At 36.0% G+C, this 19,662-nt stretch overlaps 1 protein-coding gene across 2 annotated transcripts in view; it reads right to left on the reverse strand.

Annotated features, from left to right (window-relative positions):
* LOC138696914 (major facilitator superfamily domain-containing protein 12-like) overlaps positions 1 to 3,567 on the reverse strand; it is a 41,615-nt gene extending 38,048 nt beyond the window's left edge. The window contains exon 1 of one of the 2 annotated variants that reach the window (XM_069822396.1): positions 3,445 to 3,567. The gene's annotated coding sequence lies outside the window, so the exon portion shown is untranslated. Of the gene's footprint in view, positions 1 to 3,226; positions 3,374 to 3,444 lie in introns of those variants that run through there. The other variant, XM_069822397.1, reaches the window with a different exon arrangement.
* Between the last annotated feature and the right edge of the window lie 16,095 nt (positions 3,568 to 19,662).

Below are 19,662 nucleotides of genomic sequence, written 5' to 3' on the forward strand. Positions count from 1 at the left end.
AATATGTGCGGATTCATGCGAAACGCTTTGTCTTTCAAACTTCCCCATAACTAACACGATTTAGCCAGTTGTCTGTCCTCTCTGTGTCCGTCCATCTGCATGCCTGTTATTCGTCTATCTAGCCCTCTTGTAGTGATGGAAATTTTCCGGAAATTTTAAGTCTGAATATTTTCTAAAAAATGTTCCCCTTAAGCATTCTTTTTAGGCTGCTTGATTTTATTATCAAGGAAGACTCACCAAGCGACAATGGATTTTCACAACGATTGTTCTCCCATGCGTTCTATTCGAAATAAGAAACCTCCCTATAAATTTCTACATCCAGAGAAAGCCTAGTTTCCGAGATATGATTTTTACAAAATCTTCAATCCAGAGCTATAACAGCTAATGCGAACAGTGCTATGTGCTAGACATATCAGGTAATAAATCTCATCTAGCTGCATATTGTACTGTTAAAATCTCTTTAAATAATTTTATGCTCGACCATGCCGAAATGTAGTAATTATACACCTGGTAGCAGCCCTTTAATGGACCTCATTAAAGTACACCTATTCATTAAAGTTCAGATGTTTAACCAATCAGAAAAACCACTGCAACAATATGAAAGCGCAAGTATCGATTATTCTCGGATATGCAATCGAAAGACAACTAGTTCTGTTACTATAATACTTAGCGTTAATTGTAAATAATATTCAAATAAATTCAATTTGTCATCTCGTTTTTCAATGTCTAATTCAATTTCAAGGTTATATCAAGATTAATCTTTATTTTACTCTCTAGATTATATCAAGGTCAATGTCGACATTTGTTTCTCGGAAAAAATCAATACTTTCGCGTCTGCGGACATCTCACAATTTACGAGGTATTGCACAAGGTCAGTTCCGCTCCTCATTCAGATAAGAATAACATGAATACTTATGAATAATTTCAAGTTAGAAATATGGTCGTATGAAACTTGGCTATAATGGTAATTAAGACGCTCGTATGAAAATGATGAAACTCGCTTCCGCTCGTTTCATAAACATACTCGCGTCTTAATTACTACCATTATAGGCTCGTTGCATAATGTACTATAAGTTATGAAAATGACACATCAGATAGCTACATAATATCCATGAAATTGACTATAAAATAGTTTATGAAGAAATGATAAGAAAATGTCAGCATACCTGAAATTACCACTGTACTGATCACTGTAGTGGAAATCGTTGTAAAAATGCTCAAAACACAGTGGAAGTTTGCACCACGAACGTTTCAGAAAAATAAGCTTTACAGCAGTTGTGTACATCAACGTGAACACAAATTCTACAGGAGTGACGAATTTATCAGGTTTGTTGTCAAGGTACCTCGCTGTATGGCAGCCATATTTATACATATTTACATATCTAGGCGATGAAAGCTGTGATGGGATCTTCAGATAGATTCTGATTTTTTTTTCAGACCTGAATTTATATCACACAAAATTAAAAAAAAAAAAAACTCGTCACATAATCATTCTGGGGATCCAAAATTCCCAAATCAAGTTTTCACAGAAAATCAAAATTTTGGGACAATTTTGACCCCTGGGGCCCCGAAATTTTTAATTTTATTTTCAATTCAGGTTAGAAATGTTTCAAAAATAGTATTTTCCATTTCTATCACATTGAATTTTTCAAAATATTTATAAGTATCGAAGACATTCCAAAAAAAAAAAAAAAGAAAGAAACAATGTACACTATAATGTAGGCCTACATCAGGCCTGAAGGGGTTATAAAATGTAATTTCGCTCTTATTTCGCATTTTATCGAGGATTAAAAGCTACAGTAATATACTTCACATGTTTTAAACATAAAATTACTTCTTTGTCAGTATTTGTGCACATTTCGCATTTATCATGACTGTAAAAATCTACCTTCTCTACTAATGAGTAATAGAAGTGTAGCTTTTAAGGCGGAAGGAAAGGAGCGAAGAAAGTAGTAATTATGTGCTGAGGCGGAAAATTTTCCGGAAAATATTGTGGACAATTGTCCATTCCAGAAAATTTATCGGCCAAACTAGCGCTTAGGTAGTTCCCTATCGTATTCCACTTATACACACTTGCATATACGAATCTGTGACAGGTTAGGTTAGTTTAGGTTTTTAGTATGCCTTGTATATACGATCAACTGCACTATCACCTTTACTTTTTAACTTTGGTCTAGAGTATGCCATTAGGAAAATCCAGGATAACAGAGAGGGTTTGGAATTGAACGGGTTACATCAGCTGCTTGTCTATGCGGATGACGTGAATATGTTAGGAGAAAATCCACAAACGATTAGGGAAAACAGGGGAATTTTACTGGAAGCTAGTAAATAGGTAGGTTTGGAAGTAAATCCCGAAAAGGCAAAGTATATGATTATGTCTCGTGACCAGAATATTGTACGAAATGGAAATATAAAAATTGGAAATTTATCTTTTGAAGAGATGGAGAAGTTCAAATATCTGGGAGCAACAGTAACAAGTATAAATGATACTCGGGAGGAAATTAAACACAGAATAAATATGGGAAATATGCGGTTGAGAAAGTTTTATCATCCAGTCTGCTGTCGAAAAATCTGAAAGTTAGAATTTATAAAACAGTTATATTACCGATTGTTCTGTATGGTTGTGAAACTTGGATTCTCACTTTGAGAGAGGAACAGAAATTATGGGTGTTTGAGAATAAGTTTATTAGGAAAATATTTGGGGCTAAGAGGGATGAAGAATGGAGAAAGTTACACAACACAGAATTGCACGCATTGTATTCTTCACCTGACATAATTAGGAACATTAAATTCCAGACGTTTGAGATGGACAGGGCATGTAGCACGTATGGGCGAATCCAGAAATGCATATAGAGTGTTAGTTGGAAGGCCGGAGGGAAAAAGACCTTTAGGGAGGCCGAGGCGTAGATGGAACGATACTATTAAAATGGATTTGAGGGAGGTGGGATATGATGATAGGGAATGGATTAATCTTGCTCAGGATAGGGACCAATGGCGGGCTTATGTGAGGGCGGCAATGAACCTCCGGGTTCCTTAAAGGCCAGTGAGTAAGTAAGTAATTAAGTAAGTAAGTAAGTAAGTAAGTGAGTGAGTAAGTAAGTAAGTATATACGATCAACTGCATCTCCATAAAAAAAATCCCTTATAAATTCGACGATTTTCACTTCCGAAATCGCCGGAACTACCTCAGCGCTAGTTTCACCAATTTACCTTATCACATCACTAACCTCCTGTCGTCAGCCTCTGTACATCTTTTCACCTCGACTATGAGACGGATCTTGTTCACATCGCAACTGTACACTTAATAAGTAAAATACGCACTCACATTATTGTAATAATTCTTGTCTTCGTTCACTTCACAGTTGCCATAAACACTTAATGAAACTGAATAAAATTGGTCTTCTATCCCGTAATACTAATTACGTAATCGAGCATATCCGCCTACCTGTGTTTGTGCAGTCCCTGCTACACCACCATGCAGCGAGACGTTATTCAAGAAAGTGGACAGCACCGGTTGAAATCCGATTCCTCCCTCCTTTTGTCCCCCCGCAGCCCGTCCTGACTTTGTTTCGTCACACATGTGTTTCTGAGAGACCGTTGTATCGGCCAATATAGCACAATAAAATTTTATCATCGACTTCTCAGCCATTGTGTTATATTTGCATCTGACATAACTTTGTCATTCGAGGCCAATACTGACGACAATAGCCTACAAGGTGTTTGAAATGCTCTTATCTTGACCGAACATATTCGCAGCTTAATTCCATGAAGTACAGAGTGCTATTAGAAAAATAACATTACCATATTTTTACTCAAAACACGTTTTCAGCATTCCACGTACCGAAAAGAGATGCTCTTTGTTTGCATAAATAGTAATATGCGTAACAAGAGCGGTATGTTGAAGTTTTCATGTTCGAGGAAAAGTTTGAAAAAACGAAACGTAGTTGAGCTTTTTTAATTTCCGAAAATTGAAAGAAAACATACCGCTCGTGTATCGTACATTATTTTGTGCGAAGATCGTTTATTACATACCTGAAAGAGGAATTTCTAATTAGTTGCAATGAAATCTCCATCTTGGTTTCTGTTCAATGACGGCAAATTTGCAAAACAAAAATATCTATCTTCAACATTGTTGCTTTAAAATTTTTTCTGCGTTTACTATACTGCAGCAGGCCGTGATATACGTCTGTCTTTTTTTTTTTCCTCCCAGTCTATAAATGTGAACTTAAAACAAACGGTAAGGTTATGTAATGATTTATTTTTCAAATTTATCATAGATTTTAACATTGAATATTCTGACCACAGACTATTAGCAGATTTCAAAGTTGTGGTCCTTTTCACGAAATAAGCAAGCATTGTTTTTTCATTAATTTCTCTTTTTTTTCCCTTCCAACCAATCTGTGAATATATTATAGGCTCTTTCATACCTTGCCCTGGATTTGTCGGGAACCAGAGAAGCACAGCCTTGTTCCCAAGCCTCTTCAACTTCAAGATCCACATCTCCTTCGTTCAAAGTAACCGCCATGATGAGTCTGGAATATTGTTGATTTTTTCACGGCTTCCTTAATGTTACTTGCATCACGAATGCAGTAACGTTAGTCGAGTTGTAGAGTTTACTTAATTTTTGCAAATATTTAAAAACAATAATTAACAGTGCAATTTAGGTGAAATTGCAGTGGTAAGTTTCCAATTTATAATTATTGCTATATTGAACGTCTCTAAAAATAATATGTTAAAAGCCTAAAGCAGTAAAATCAATATGTCACTTAAGCGGTAAGAAGAGGGAAATTGTTATGTGTGTTAGGTTGGGAATAATGAATGTGGAATTTTAGACTTTCCGCGGATTGGTTTTGTGCGGAAACCAAGCAAATACGCACGATCTCGCACAAACGATTCTTCCTGTAATGATATCCTACTCTTGTTCACTTTCAATATCTAAAACGCTATTGAGATGGAAATTGTGCACGTCAAATGTAATAATTTTCGTAGTTCTTCAGAAGAACTGGTCTGTAATAAAGAAGGGACCTCTTCCTGCCCTCTCAACTAATTTCCACGTAACACGCCAGAGGTCCAGGACTAATAACTACTAGGGAAATGGTCCGTTTGCCTAGTACAGGTGTTACACCCCTCCATAAGTGAAATTGCACTCCTGTCATTACACATATGTGAAATCCCTTTATGTTTATACAGGGACCAAATGCCTGTGAAAAGTGAGGTTTTTACTGCAAACCCCATCTGTCTATCTTCAAGTTGTGAGTTATAACAACATTTGTCTGTTATGAAACTTATTGAAAAATTACATATTGTGTATTGACAAAAGCTTCTCAACCGAATAATAACAGGCATTTCCATATTTATTATGCGTTTAATTTCCTCCCGAGTGTCATTTATATTTGCTACTGTTGCTCCAAGATATTTTAATTTTTCCACCTCTTCGAAGGATTAATCTATAATTCTTATGTAAGGTTTCGTAACAGGTTCTTTTTTTACGGTGATGGGTTGTTAGCCCTTCGCCCAACCCCGAAGCTGGAGGACCACCCCTTATCGGCTGTCTACGGCTGCTTATTCAATATATTCGCAACTACCCTGCATATCTGGAGACCGTCTCCTCTATCCGCAACCTGTATGTATGTATGTATGTATGTATGTATGTATGTATGTATGTATGTATGTATGTATGTATGTATTCCTCACCTGACATAATTAAATCCAGACGTTTGAGATGGGCAGGGCATGTAGCACGTATGGGCGAATCCAGAAATGCATATAGAGTGTTAGTTGGAAGAACGGAGGGAAAAATACCTTTGGGGATGCCGAGACGTGGATGGGAGGATAATATTAAAATGGATTTGAGGGAGAGGGGATTTGATGATAAAGACTGGATTAATCTTGCACAGGATAGGGACCGATGGCGAGCTTATGTGAGGGCGGCAATGAACCTGCGGATTCCTTAAAAGCCATTTGTATATGTATGTATGCATGTATGCATGTATGTATATATGTATGTGTGGCCTATGTATGTATGTATGTACGTGCATGATGGTTAAAAATACTGTATGAGTAGGAATGCAACGATTCCACAGTGACACATCCATTTGTTTTGGAATGCAGTAATCGGGTTCTATTCTTCACCGATATTACGCCGCATTCATTCGCGCTTAGTAAAACTATTGTTGAGCTTGAAGTTTTGTAAACATCTCGCTGCACGTGTGCTTTTGCTGTTGAGTCATGGATCAGATACTTAATAGAGAATGTGTAATTTTTATCTTTTGTAATTGTCATTACTTTGGTGCACTCTTATATTTTCAGTTATCGCGTTGAAGGATAGAGTTTAAACATTAGAGTATTATACTATGCATGCTAAATAGACTTCCGATATTTTCACAAAATACATGCGTTCTGCATCCCTGTTGTTGCAGAAGTTGTTAGGACGTGACATCTATAAATCTGTACGGAGAACGATTTTTACAGAATTATTAGAATTTGTTCAAATTCATTATCAACAAATAAATTCATGCGTTGCCGAAGCACACGAGTTATGATTTTATTAAAAATTTAGATTTAGATTTAGATTTATTTAATAATAAGTTATACATAAAAACGTTACATTAAAGTTCCCCGAAAGAGCAAAGCTCGTGTTCGGGGACAGTTCTATTACATAAATATACATACTTTGTAGACAAAATACTTAAGAAAAAAGGTCACATAAAGACGATAATAAGGTTAGTAATAATAATACTAGTAATAACTGAGTGAAAAAAGAGACGATGTTGAGATTGGTGGATTAATATTAAATTATTATTAGTAGTATAATTAGTACAGTTTATGTTGATATAGTAACAAAGATAAGATAGAAAAAATATACTTGGATAGAAATAAACTTGTTTTACAATACATGGTACATAATATAAATACAGGGAAGTCTGTCATATAAATTTTTTAATTCTGGATCTGAAAATTTCATTGCTTAAAGTAGTCAATTCTGGATGAAATTTTATTATCGAATTATATAGACTTGGACCATAATTTGTACTGTGTAGTAAAGCAGCAGATGTGAAACATCTAGGTTCAACTAAATTAAGCATTTCATTTCGTCTTGTAATATGATCATGTGGCTGAGCTACAAATTTCATTCTATTTTTATGATAGAATTTCATTAAAGAGTATTTATAAATTTGGTCAATTCTAAAAACATTCAATTCGGAATGGATCAAATTTGTTGGATAATCCAGTCGCCTTTTCAAACAAATTTTGATTATACGTTTTTGCAACATAATTGGAGGAAGAAGAGCAGTTTTCGTAATGCCTCCTCATCCAGTTATACCATATTGGATAACAGATTCAACTATAGCCAAATAAACCAAACATAATACATGGGTAGGCAGGTAATGGCGAAGGTTTACAAATTTGTAAATTGTTTTACTGATCTTGTTACATAAAAAGGTGATTTGTGCTGATCAACAATAATTCCCAGGTATTTCACATCTACAGATTCTTTCAAACAAGGGCATTTACAGATTGTAGAGAGTTTACAAAATGAATTACAGTTTTACTTGAAAGAAACACAGTATCTGTTTACTCAAAACTGTTTTAATTACGTAATTTCATTATGAAAATTGAGATAATTCTGTAGTGTTCGGATAAGAGGAGATGTCATTTTTTCGTACTTATGGAGTTTTGTTCGCCAGGGAAATACACAAGTTAAATTCTACAAGTGGTTGTGCAAAAATAAACAAAAAAATACTAGTATTGATGTGTTCTACCTGTGTAGAAAATTATTTGCAATAATGGTGCGATGTTTAATTTTTATTTAACTGAAAACTCATTTTTATTAGCCTACTTATCTCCCTTTACTCAAACACCACTGAATTAGCCTATAATTCGGTATTAAAAATTGTTATGAGTAAACTAATTGGAATATCAAAGTGAAAATTTGTGTATTGCATGCCCACATTGTAAGAAATACGTGGTAAAAGTTTCAGATTAATTGGTGTAAAAATGTAGAAGTTAGAAATTTCACAGATCTATTTCCTTAAAGAACAACTTTGCTATTTTTTTTTTTCGTAGTCTTCAATTAGAGAAACACACCATCTAAGGCAGTGGTCGTCAGCACTCGCTGAAATGGGTAACGGGTAAGAAGTGTATCGGAATATGAACCGTCGTGCAGAAGGAAGAGGGAAAAAGCATACCTGCCAGCAGCCACGGATGCAAGCTAGTGCCTCTCTTCTCCGCGAATAAGGGTACGTACACGTTGGAGCGACGATAAACGATAAAAGAAGCAGCGATGCTATATCAGAGAGAATTGAAGCATGCATTGTTATTGAGGTGTGCATATTGAAGTAACGATAAAAGCGAAGATACACGATAAAAGCGACGAAAAAGAAAAGTTCCATTTTCTTCGCTCTTGTCGTTCATATGATCTCTGATTAAGATATTATTAATCTGTATAAATACCGGTGATTATCAATATATCCGAATATTAATCGATTTATTATTATTTCGGCATATTAAATTAATTATTGTAGATATTGGGAAATTGATCAGTTGTGTATTTATTCGTCCTATGGTATGTGATCACAAGAACCAATCACAACACAACGAATTTATACTATCTTTGGGATGAGAAACGGGTTTAATTTTGTAAGTATTTAAGTTATATTAACCTTGAACTTGGCAGCTGATACTTTCTATATATCTTCTCTCATTAAGTGGATGCATATAATATCTTCTACTGATAAATCAAAATGTTCACTTCGCGCGTTCTCGTTGCTTCGATATGAACACTTGATTCTTTGATAATACCAAAGGGTCGCTAGATCATTTCTCTTATCGTTTATCGTTGCTCCAACGTGTACGTACCCTTAGTGACGTTAGCCCGAGGGTGCACTGTGCCGATGACCGCTGATCTAAGGTGAAAATATCACAGTACTACTGAACAATAGCTACTCCCTCATCAAAATCTTTCTAGGTAGGATTTACAGTGGTAGGTTTTCCATGACAAGAATCCTTCAAAGTTCCATAACCTTTCCAGGTAGTACCAAACCATTTTTATAGCCATATCTATTGTGCTTTCCCCTAATAAATTGTTTCAAACCATGGCGTCGTTAGTATGACACCATTGAATCATTAATCTTGCGGTTTTCCATATGTTTGTGGCATATTGTAAAGTCTTATCATTGAGTGTATTATACAGGGGACTGACCTTAGCCAACTTGTCATATTTAGTTCATCTTTTTCACAAACGTTAATACTTATCATGATAAATTCAAAGCAGTTTCTCAGAACATACGTCTTCGTAGTACTGGGACATAAGCTCTCAATAAAAGTAAGCCAGTAAAACAATACAGTTCGTTAGTGGTAACATCACCTTCTCTATTCCGCAAGGCTGTATACCGATTGGATTTATCCAATACGAGAAAAATTACATCTTCATCAAAGGATAAGATGCGTTGGTTTAATTTCCAAACGAGGCCTTTGAACATTATTAATATGTGTTGGAAAAATGGACATTTACCAGAAGAATGGAATATTGCATTGATATGCCCGATTTTTAAAAAGGGAGATCGAACTAAATGTGATAATTATAGGGGAATCAATCTTTTGAATTCAGGTTATAAGATTTATGCAAAAATTATAACACAAAGAATTGCTCCAATCTCAGAAACTATACTGCATGATTCACAAAATGGATTTAGGAAAGGGCGTTCCTGCAATGATTGTATCTTCACGATAACACAACTTATGGAGAAACGACGAGAATATAACTTACCAACTCTACTAGCTTTTATAGATTATGTAAAAGCTTTTGATAAAGTTAAAAGAAATTTTCCATGGGAAATAATGATTAAAATGGTTTTCCTCAACATCTTATAAGAGTAATACAAAGTATGTATACAAATACGAAGTTTAAATTAGAGAAATTCATAGAAGAGGATAATTAATTAGAGATTAATTTAGGAGTACGACAGGGGTGTCCACTATCGCCTACCCTATTTAATATATATATATTAATGACGCAGTTGTACGATGGGAGACTATGCTTAAAACACATTTTAAAATAAAAGGGAGAAACATTGATACACTGTTGTTTACTGACCACCAGATCTTAATTGCAGATTCGGAAGATAATTTACAAAGGGCCATACATGAATTAAATAGTATTACAAGTGAATATAATCTTCAAATCTCATATGAAAAAACGAAAATAATGGCTCTTAAAGGAAGAGATCTGTTAAGAGCAAAAATTTGCATAAATAATAAGCCCATCCAACAACAAAGTGATTTTAATTATCTTGGTTACATTGTGTCATATACCGGCAATAGAGATGTGCAAAATAAATTAAACAGATTCCAAACACTATGTGGTACAATAAAAAGACCTTGTAATTGAGCAACACTGTTAAAACTTTACAAAGTAATGGCGATCCCAACCTTGCTTTATGGGTGTGAAAGTTGGGGCTTGACTATCTCACAACAGAAGAAAATAGAGGCTGCTGAGATGAAATTTTTGAGACAGGTGGCAGGTTATAAACTCATAGACAAAAAGAGGAATGAAGATATTAGAAAGGAATTGGAAATTCAGAGTCTAAATGAAACGATCATTGAATACAGACAAAGATGGCAAGATCATATACAAAGAATGGATGAAGATCGTATACCACAAATAATGAATAAGTATAAACCTGTAGGTAGAAGAAATGTCCGCAGGCCACGGATGAGATGGTCGGATCAGTTTTCTTGAAGACGGAACGAGCCACAAGGCTTATTCCGTGATGAAGATGATGATGATGATAAAAGAATAAGATAAATAACTCCATTGGACTCAATTCATTAGGAACATTATGCTTTTTTTCTGTTAATCAGTGATATCGATATCTAAGGGACAGTTACACCATGTCTTGTATGTCTTCTTGTTTCTTTTCTTACGCACTTTATTTGAAGGTTGGTCTGCACATTCGTTAGTAATAAATAGATAGTTGATAGCCGTCCCAACCAGGGTTTAATAATCGGCCTCCTAATCAATTCTAAATGAATATTTATGTTTAATTCAATTTTTTCTTTAGTAGAAATCCTAGTTAGGTAGGCTATCATTGAGAAATTTATTGGAAACCCGTGCGCTCCGCTGCACCTGTTAGAAATAAATATAAAGTAATTACACAATTAAAATAGGACGTTTGATCCAGGGAACATTCGTGTTTGATAGAAGGATAAATCGTTTAATATGTTACTTAATTTAAATTGTATTTAAATAATTAAAATGCGGTCATTTTGGTCCAGAGAGTAATCATTTGGTGCAGTGACAATTATTCCTTTAATATGTTTCTTAATTGTTACTACATGCAACCATAGTTTAATGAAGATTGACACATCATTTAGTTTTAATGTGTATACTTTATATTACTTGCTATATGTTTCAGAAGTTACTGTAATAACATTGTAGAATTATGTCCATCTAGAGAAACTACACTTTCCAATGGTGAAATAATAATTAAACAATTAATTAGCTTCCGATATTACTTCATACAAACACAGAAACATTCTCTTAGGCTATGTTTAATAGCTTTCGATTGTTGTTGTCCAAGGCCCCTTATAGACGAAGTCGTTTGTTTTTATTTCAGTACAGCGCCTTAGATGGCGTTGTCATTGTAATTTTAAAACTCATTTATCTCATTAAATATCAGTCCTATCAAATTTTTTTATAGAATAAAACTTATCAGAAATTATTTTTAAAGAAACGTTTGGTATGTAATATTTTTCATGAAAATCAATAATAAGCGAGATATGTCGATTTATTTAATTCAGGCCCCCTTATAACCCCCATTTTAAATAGAGTATTTTGAATGCCATATAGCCTAAAATCTAAGTTACAACGAACTTAATTTATATTACAATTTTCATATAAATCGATTCAGCCATTATCGCGTGGAAAGGTAACAAACATCCAGACAGACAGACAGACAGACATACAAAAAAAATTAAAAAAAAAGCGATTTTCGATTTCAAGATGTTTAATTATACATGTTAACACCAATTATTTTTGGAAAATCGAAAATTACCAGAAAAATTTTGGCTAGAGATTTACTATTAGTATAGATGTAACAAACAATTTAGGCTACAAGGCAAATTACATTTCATAAAGAATATAAGTCATGATTAATTATGCTAATCGATGACTTCAGTGCAGTGGAGGATATCATGTCCAGGGTGCTGTCAGGAACTTTTAATTTTCGGAAGACTTCTAAGGACTCTCGTGGGATTGTGCCTCTAGCCCCAATCATAATTCCTATAACGTCCCATGTCTTGGTGTTATATTTGGTCCCCAAATCGCTGCAGCATGGCAGATAAATTGCCCGTTTTTCTTTGCAGACTTCTCTAGGTTGTTCCTCGCTGTTCTCAAAACGGACTGTGGGATCGAGAATGAGTCCACAATTTTTTTTTCGGTCTATAATAATGATATCAGCTCTTCGAGTTGAACCGACAGCAGAAAGGCACCCAATTTCCTCGTACACCTCATACTTACCAGCCCGGCGAAGTTCATTGGCAATTATCACTTTTTTTTTTGTTTCATACTACATCGAATTTTATTTCTTTTCGTACTCCAAACCAGTACGAAATAGTAATATGCGTTACAAGAGCGGTATGTTGACGTTTTCATGTTCGAGGAAAAGATTGAAAAAGCGAAACGTAGTTGAGCTTTTTTAATTTCCGAGAACATGAAAACAAACATACCGCTCGTGTATCGTACATTATTTTGTGCGAAGATCGTTTATTACATACCTGAAAGAGGAATTTCTAATTAGTTGCAATGAAATCTCCATCTTGGTTTCTGTTCAATGACGGAAACTTTGGAAAACAAATATGTCTATCTTCAATATTGTTCCTATAAAATGTTTTCTGTGTTTACTATACTGCAGCAGGCCGTGATAAACGTCTGTCTTTTTTTCCCCCCAGTCTATGTTGAGTCTGGAATCTTGTTGATTTTTTCACGGCTTCCTTAATGTTACTTGCATTACAAATGCAGTAACTTTTGTGGTGTTGTAGAGTTTACTTAATTTTTGCAAATATTTGAAAACAATAATTAACAGTGCAATTTAGGTGAAATTGCAGTGGTAAGTTTTCAATTTATAATTATTACTATATTGAACGTCTTTAAAAATAATATGTTAAAAGCCTAAAGCAGTAAAATCAATATGTCACTTAAGCGGTAAGGAGAGGGGAATTGTTGTGTGTGTTACGTTGGGCATACTGAATGTGGTATTTCACACTTACCGCGTATTGGTTGTGTGCGGAAACCAAGCAAATACGCACGATCTCGCACAAAATGGAATTTTACGTTATAATTACTTTTCGGACTCCAGGTCTACCAACATATGAATACAGCATGATAAACCTAGTATGAGAAGACTCAATTGTTAGCCTTTTCCATGTTTTGTAGCATTATTTCCTGTTTATATATTTATTTTACGTTATATATGTAATTTTTATATTACGCGGTGTCCTAAGTCCAACGATGTTCCTGAAAATAATTAATAAATTGTAACTTTGGCATACCTTTTATGGAGGGGTCTATGTTATTGAATGTTATTCCTATCACAACCATGACTTCAACATATAATATTTCAAAATAATAAAGTAACATAGCCCCAAACATATACTTCAAATCATGTTTATGAAAACACAGACATAGAAAAGCTTCAGTTCACAGACAAGCATGAATTTACCTAATTGAAGTCAATAAATTGAAGATATGTATGATATTTCTGGCAGTTCGCATTAACTTCCCAATTAAACTAAATTAATTTACTTAGCTAAACATTTATTTCACTTTTGTTCCACTGTTTCTTAAATATGAGCCGTTCTGAGGAGAAATTGTGTAAGTCAAAAATGGGTAATGAAGGTTAAAGTAAATATTTTGTAAAATACAGTGCAAAGTAGCAGTTAATATTAAATTTATTTAAACTGTTAGTAGTCAGTGGATAGCAAGGAGGACATATTAATTGCTACTTTGCGCTGTATTTTACAAAATTATTACTTTAAACCTCATTACCCAATTTTGACTTATACCACTTCTGCTCTGAACGGTTCATATCTTGTATAGTTTGGAAATTTTCACTTTAAACGTGATTTACTTAAAACTACATTTTTCAACATAAATGATCAGTTTTCTCAGAAACTATGACATTTTTACCATACATTTCAGATAACAGTGTGATGATGTGGAATTCATTTGATTTAGTTTTCTGTAATAGTTTATTAAAAAAATAAAATGTCTAATTTTTGTTGAAAACATTTTATTTTCTTAGAGATATTTTATAATCAAAACGAATCAGTGCACTCAAAGGGAATACATAAACATCCTGTAAAAATATATTTCTATATCTACTGTAGTATGTTCTGAGATAACGGGTCATTAATAATGCTGTTTTAAGGTTAGTGAGATAGGGCTTGACGAGTTACCTTAAATGAGGGACAGGTGGAGAAAGTTGGTGGAATTAAGGAGGGAAACGGATGCTTTTTGACCTAGATGTGTTCTATATACAATTATGTTATTTTAGTTTTCCTACGTCTGTTTTCCAATGTTTCCCATTTAAGTTCTTTTATCGTATCATTCCCGTGTCCTCTTTCACCTTCAACAAATTTAGCTGCTCTATACTGGATTCTTTCTAAGGAATTTATCTCAGGATAGATGTCCAATTGTAACTCGTACGATGTAACCCCTGACGTAAGCAACCCGCAGCGCATATTCTTTAAGGTCTTTTTTCCTAATTTATATGGAAAGTTATTGACCTTAGCAGGGCATCCTTGACGTGCAGTATCTCCTGGTTCTATAAGCGTTTGGACACCCATGTTCTATAGGGAACCCAACATGTAGTTCCGTATTCCATTAACGATCGCATTAACATTAGATATGCTATTTTCCTCGATTTGGGGCTAGACTTTTTCAAGATTCTCATAAAAAAATGAAGTGCCCTCCATGCTTTATCCGTAACATTATCAGCATGCTCTTACCAAGAAAGTTTGGAGTTTAAATCTGCAATGCTTGGAAAAAGTGGCATAAGTCAGTTTTCACAAACATTTTTTAATTAATTTTTGACAACTTACGGAACATCTGCTCGCTTGGGAAAAGAGACATAAGTATTTCTCCCGTTACGATAATTCATACAGAAAAAAATCAAATCGACATAAATCAGTGTGAAGACAGTTTTTTTCCTTCTCCTGTAAAATTAACATTTTTGACTTGTGCCACTTTTCCCGAGCACTACAGAAATATACTCGTAGGTATTTACAACATTGTTCTTGCGGAATTACAACACCATTGAATTCGTAGTTTAGAGTAGTTTTCTCTCGGGTTTTTCAAAATGTTAAGTTATAGATTTACTTTTAGCATTATAGATTTACTTGTATTAAGAACTTACTATGGAAGAAAAGGACAATTTAAAAAAAATCCTCAGCGTGACTCAGTCGGTTAAGGCGCTTGCTTGCCAGTTTGAAGTTGAGCTCGGGCGCGGGTTGATCACCGCTTGGACTGATTATCTGGTTGGGTTTTTTCCGAGGTTTTCCCCAACCGTAAGGTGAATTCCAGGTAATCTATGGCTAACCCTCGGCCTCATCTCGCTATCACCAATCTCATCGACGCTAAATAACCTCGTAATTGATACAGCGTCGTTAAATAACCAACTAAAAAAATCCTGCTTTAAGATGACACAAAATAATATAAAGTTGGAGTAATTGTAATCGGAATCTACGGAACGCCTTTATAACATTCATCACATATTCATCACATCCTACGAGGCGCGTCCAGAAAGTAAGTTTCCCGATTTTTCCCCTTGAAAGTAAACGTAATTAGCCGTGTCAATTGCGCATGCGTAACAGATCTATGACATATCAATCATATGCCAGCCGGACAGGTCCCGCCTGGTGCCAGTAGCGTGGCAGCAGTGGTCCGAAATGGAAGCTCTTATTCCTTCTCCCGCCGCCTGCGAGGTTCGGTCGGTGATAAAGTTCTTTAATGCACAAAGCAATGCGCCAATTGAAATTCATCGGCAGCTCTGTCAGGTCCATGGGCCGAACATCAGGAGTAAGCAGATGGTGCGTCGCTGGTGTAGGCAGTTTTCCGAAGATCGTCAAAGTGTCCACGATGAAGAGCGAAGTGGGCGACCGTCCCTCATCAATGATGATCGTGTTGAGCTGGAGCGGCAGTGCATCATGGAGAACCGTCGCTTCACGATTACGGAGCTGAGCAGCCATTTTCCGCAGATATCGCGATCCTTGTTGCATCGCTGTTCAAAAAAGTGTGTGCCAGGTGGGTGCCGAAAAACCTGACACCCGAACACAAAATGCAACGTTTAGGAGCAGCACTGACATTTCTGCAACGGTATCACGATGACGGCGACGTGTTCCTCGACAGGATCGTCACGGGCGATGAGACTTGGATTTCGCACTTCACCCCGGAAACCAAGCAGCAGTCAATGCATTGGCGGCATAGTGTATCTCCGGTCAGGACGAAATTCAAAGAGACGCTGTCGGTACGGAAAGTGATGTGCACGGTGTTCTGGGACAGGAAGGGCATTCTGCTCGTTGACTTCCTTCCAAGAGGTGAAACAGTGAACGCTGACTGTTACTGTGAAACACTGCGAAAATTGCGACGTGCCATTCAAAATAAGAGGCGTGGAATGCTTACTGCAGGTGTTGTGCTCCTCCATGACAATGCTCGTCCACATACGGCTCGGCGCACAGCAGCTGTTTTGGCGGAATTTGGCTGGGAGTTGTTTGATCATTCACCCTCCAGTCCTGATCTTGCTCCCAGCGATTTTCACGTTTTCTTGCACCTCAAGAAATTCCTGTCCTCCGGTGAGCGTTTTGGCAACGACGAAGAGCCACACACGCTGGTTCCGTTCACAGGCGGCAGAGTTCTACGACAGAGGGATACAAAAGTTGATCCCACGATACAAGTGTCAATTCTGATGGTGGCTATGTTGAAAAATAGCTGAAACATTGCTGTACCTGTTGCCAATAAATTTTTTCCTGAAAGTGTGTGTTCTTTTTTTTTAATAGGAAAACTTACTTTCTGGATGCGCCTCGTACTTATAGGAATCGCCTGTGCTATACCACCATATCATCTGTAGGTCTACTCTTCAGAGTCGTGCTAACTGACATTTTTGTCTTACCTGCTATAGAATAGAAGAATATAATTTACGGGAGGGGGTACTATGGTCCAGCATTGCGACCTGTTACGATCTATTGCGCTAACCCTCAAGTCAAGCTAGGCGCATTCCCAAACTCTTACCGGCTGACTACACTAAGGTTCGCTGCGTACCCAAGTTTCGAGCAGGCAACCCGCCTCGCCTCTGGGCCAGCCTCCTCCGTGCGTCGTCAGCCGGCGATCGGGAAATGCTATGGAATGATGACGAAATGTAGAAATGGCGATGAAATGATGTAGATGCTTAATATGGGAAAAAACTGGAAAACCCTGAGAAAAACCCCAACTGCGACCTTGTTCGCCACAAGTGTCACTATGGATTTTCCATGAAAAATCCCAGACTTGACCGGGAACTCGAACCCGGGCCGCCTGCGTGACAGGTTGGAGGTCTGACCACTCAGCCACCGCAGAGGCAGCAGCCGTGGAGAAAAGGCCATGGTGCGCCGAGCCACTGTGTAAGCTGCAACGTGCATAGCACCTATGGAGGGAGGCGGACAACCGAAGGGGAAGTTAATGTTTAGGACGTGTAACGAAGAAAGAATTGAACAAGAAAACATAGGACATTATCACAACCTAAAATTAACTGTCTTCAGAATTAGTTTCATTTTGGAGATGCCGATAAGCTCACTGTATTATAATATCAATTTTTGTTTTCCACCTGTGCTTATCTTAATATTTGGATTTATATTAACGTTTTCGACACTCGGTGTGTGTCATCTTCAGATATGGGGTCTATGTCATTGTGTGTTGTGAAGACCTAGCTTCTTAATTATGTTGTGGTTTGTTCACTTGTGTATGACCTTTCATGATTTCTTAATTTGGCTAAAATTACTATAAGCAGTGTGTGATTGTAATTGAGCCCGCCATTCTAGTCTCAGCCATGCACCACATAGGAACACTCCAACATCAGCTAAAATCACACGCATGGCCATACTAGACAGCGGACTCAACAGAAAATAGCTTGTATTATATACGTCTAAGTACTCAATAACAGCATCCACGATTCACAGCAGTCAACTTGAACAACATCAAAAACTCCAACATACAATTCTATGGAAAATCAGTGAAAGTGCGTCAAAAAGACAGTTTTTACCAAGAACAGTAAAAACAACCCAATTTTTAACGATATAACAGGCCAACACAGCCAACCATATATGTGATAAAGTGATATAGTGTATACAGTGTTTTACAGTGTTTTTATAGTGTATATATTTTACTTGTTTATATTTATGTGTCATAACAATGGTTTTAATATAATTTTCTATTGTCCTATATGGGTTTTCAAAAGATAGAATTTAACAGAATCATAACAACCAACCACACACTGCGTATAGTAATTTTGGCCAAATTAAGAAATCATGAAAGGTCATACACAAGTGAACAACCCACAACATAATTAAGAAGCTAGGTCTTCGCAACACACAATGACATAGACCCCATATCTGAAGATGACACACACCGAGTGTCGAAAACGTTAATATAAATCCAAATATTAAGATAAGCACAGGTGGAAAACAAAAATTGATATTATAATGTCTTCAGAATGTCTCTGCGACAAAGTTTCAAAATCAGGAATTATGTCACTTACTGCCAATCGTAGTTGATCACGAAGGTATTTGTCTGTCAGTCGTGATCTAAATTTGATTTTTACTATTTTCATTGTTGAAAATCATTTTTCACAAACGTAAGTTACAGCGAACATGGCTTCAACAGGGCATGCGAAAGAACGAAGCTTCAAATTTTTTTTTTTTTTTTTTTTTCAAAGATTTGAAAAGTTCAATATCTGTCAAGTCCTTACATCTAGCTTTCATTTAACGTCACATTGTAAATCTGTGAGTTTATATTGAAAATCTAACCGCATTATTCATAAAAGAATCGACGTACAGAGATGATAATAATAATAATAATAACACTTAACCTTTTAATGTTTCATCAGTAACATGTAGGCCTAGTAACTTATAATGCCGTTTTATGTTATACAACCGTTTTCCTAGTAATATTTGTGAACAAATCATACATTTAATATTTTCATCATATTGTAAGCAAAAGAATGCATCCTCCCATCCTACTTGAAACTTCCGTTTTTTTTTTATAGAGGTACATGGTTTCGAGAGAGATATTGCGACGATACGCCACTCGCAGGTCCGAGACAAATACAAATGGAACGGAGTTTGACTCCAGTGAGTAAGAGGGTGGGGGTTGTAGGTAGGAAGCGAAAGAAAAGCACTGCGAGCCACAATGTGCTCGTGAGTCGCATTTTCGCCGCGGCTGCATTACATTAACAGATAACGATTTACACATGTTACGCAAGCACCGTTCCATATATCTTCAGCACGAGTTGCATATGTATTAACACTAATGATATGTTTGTCCATTTGGCTTGTCTTCTGTGATTCTGCACTGTTATAGACTTACAGGTGTAAGTTATTCATCGGATAGCGATTAGTATAATGCATGGATTTG

This window comes from Periplaneta americana, chromosome 3 (genome assembly GCF_040183065.1).
Source record: "Periplaneta americana isolate PAMFEO1 chromosome 3, P.americana_PAMFEO1_priV1, whole genome shotgun sequence".
Classification (NCBI taxonomy): domain Eukaryota; kingdom Metazoa; phylum Arthropoda; class Insecta; order Blattodea; family Blattidae; genus Periplaneta; species Periplaneta americana.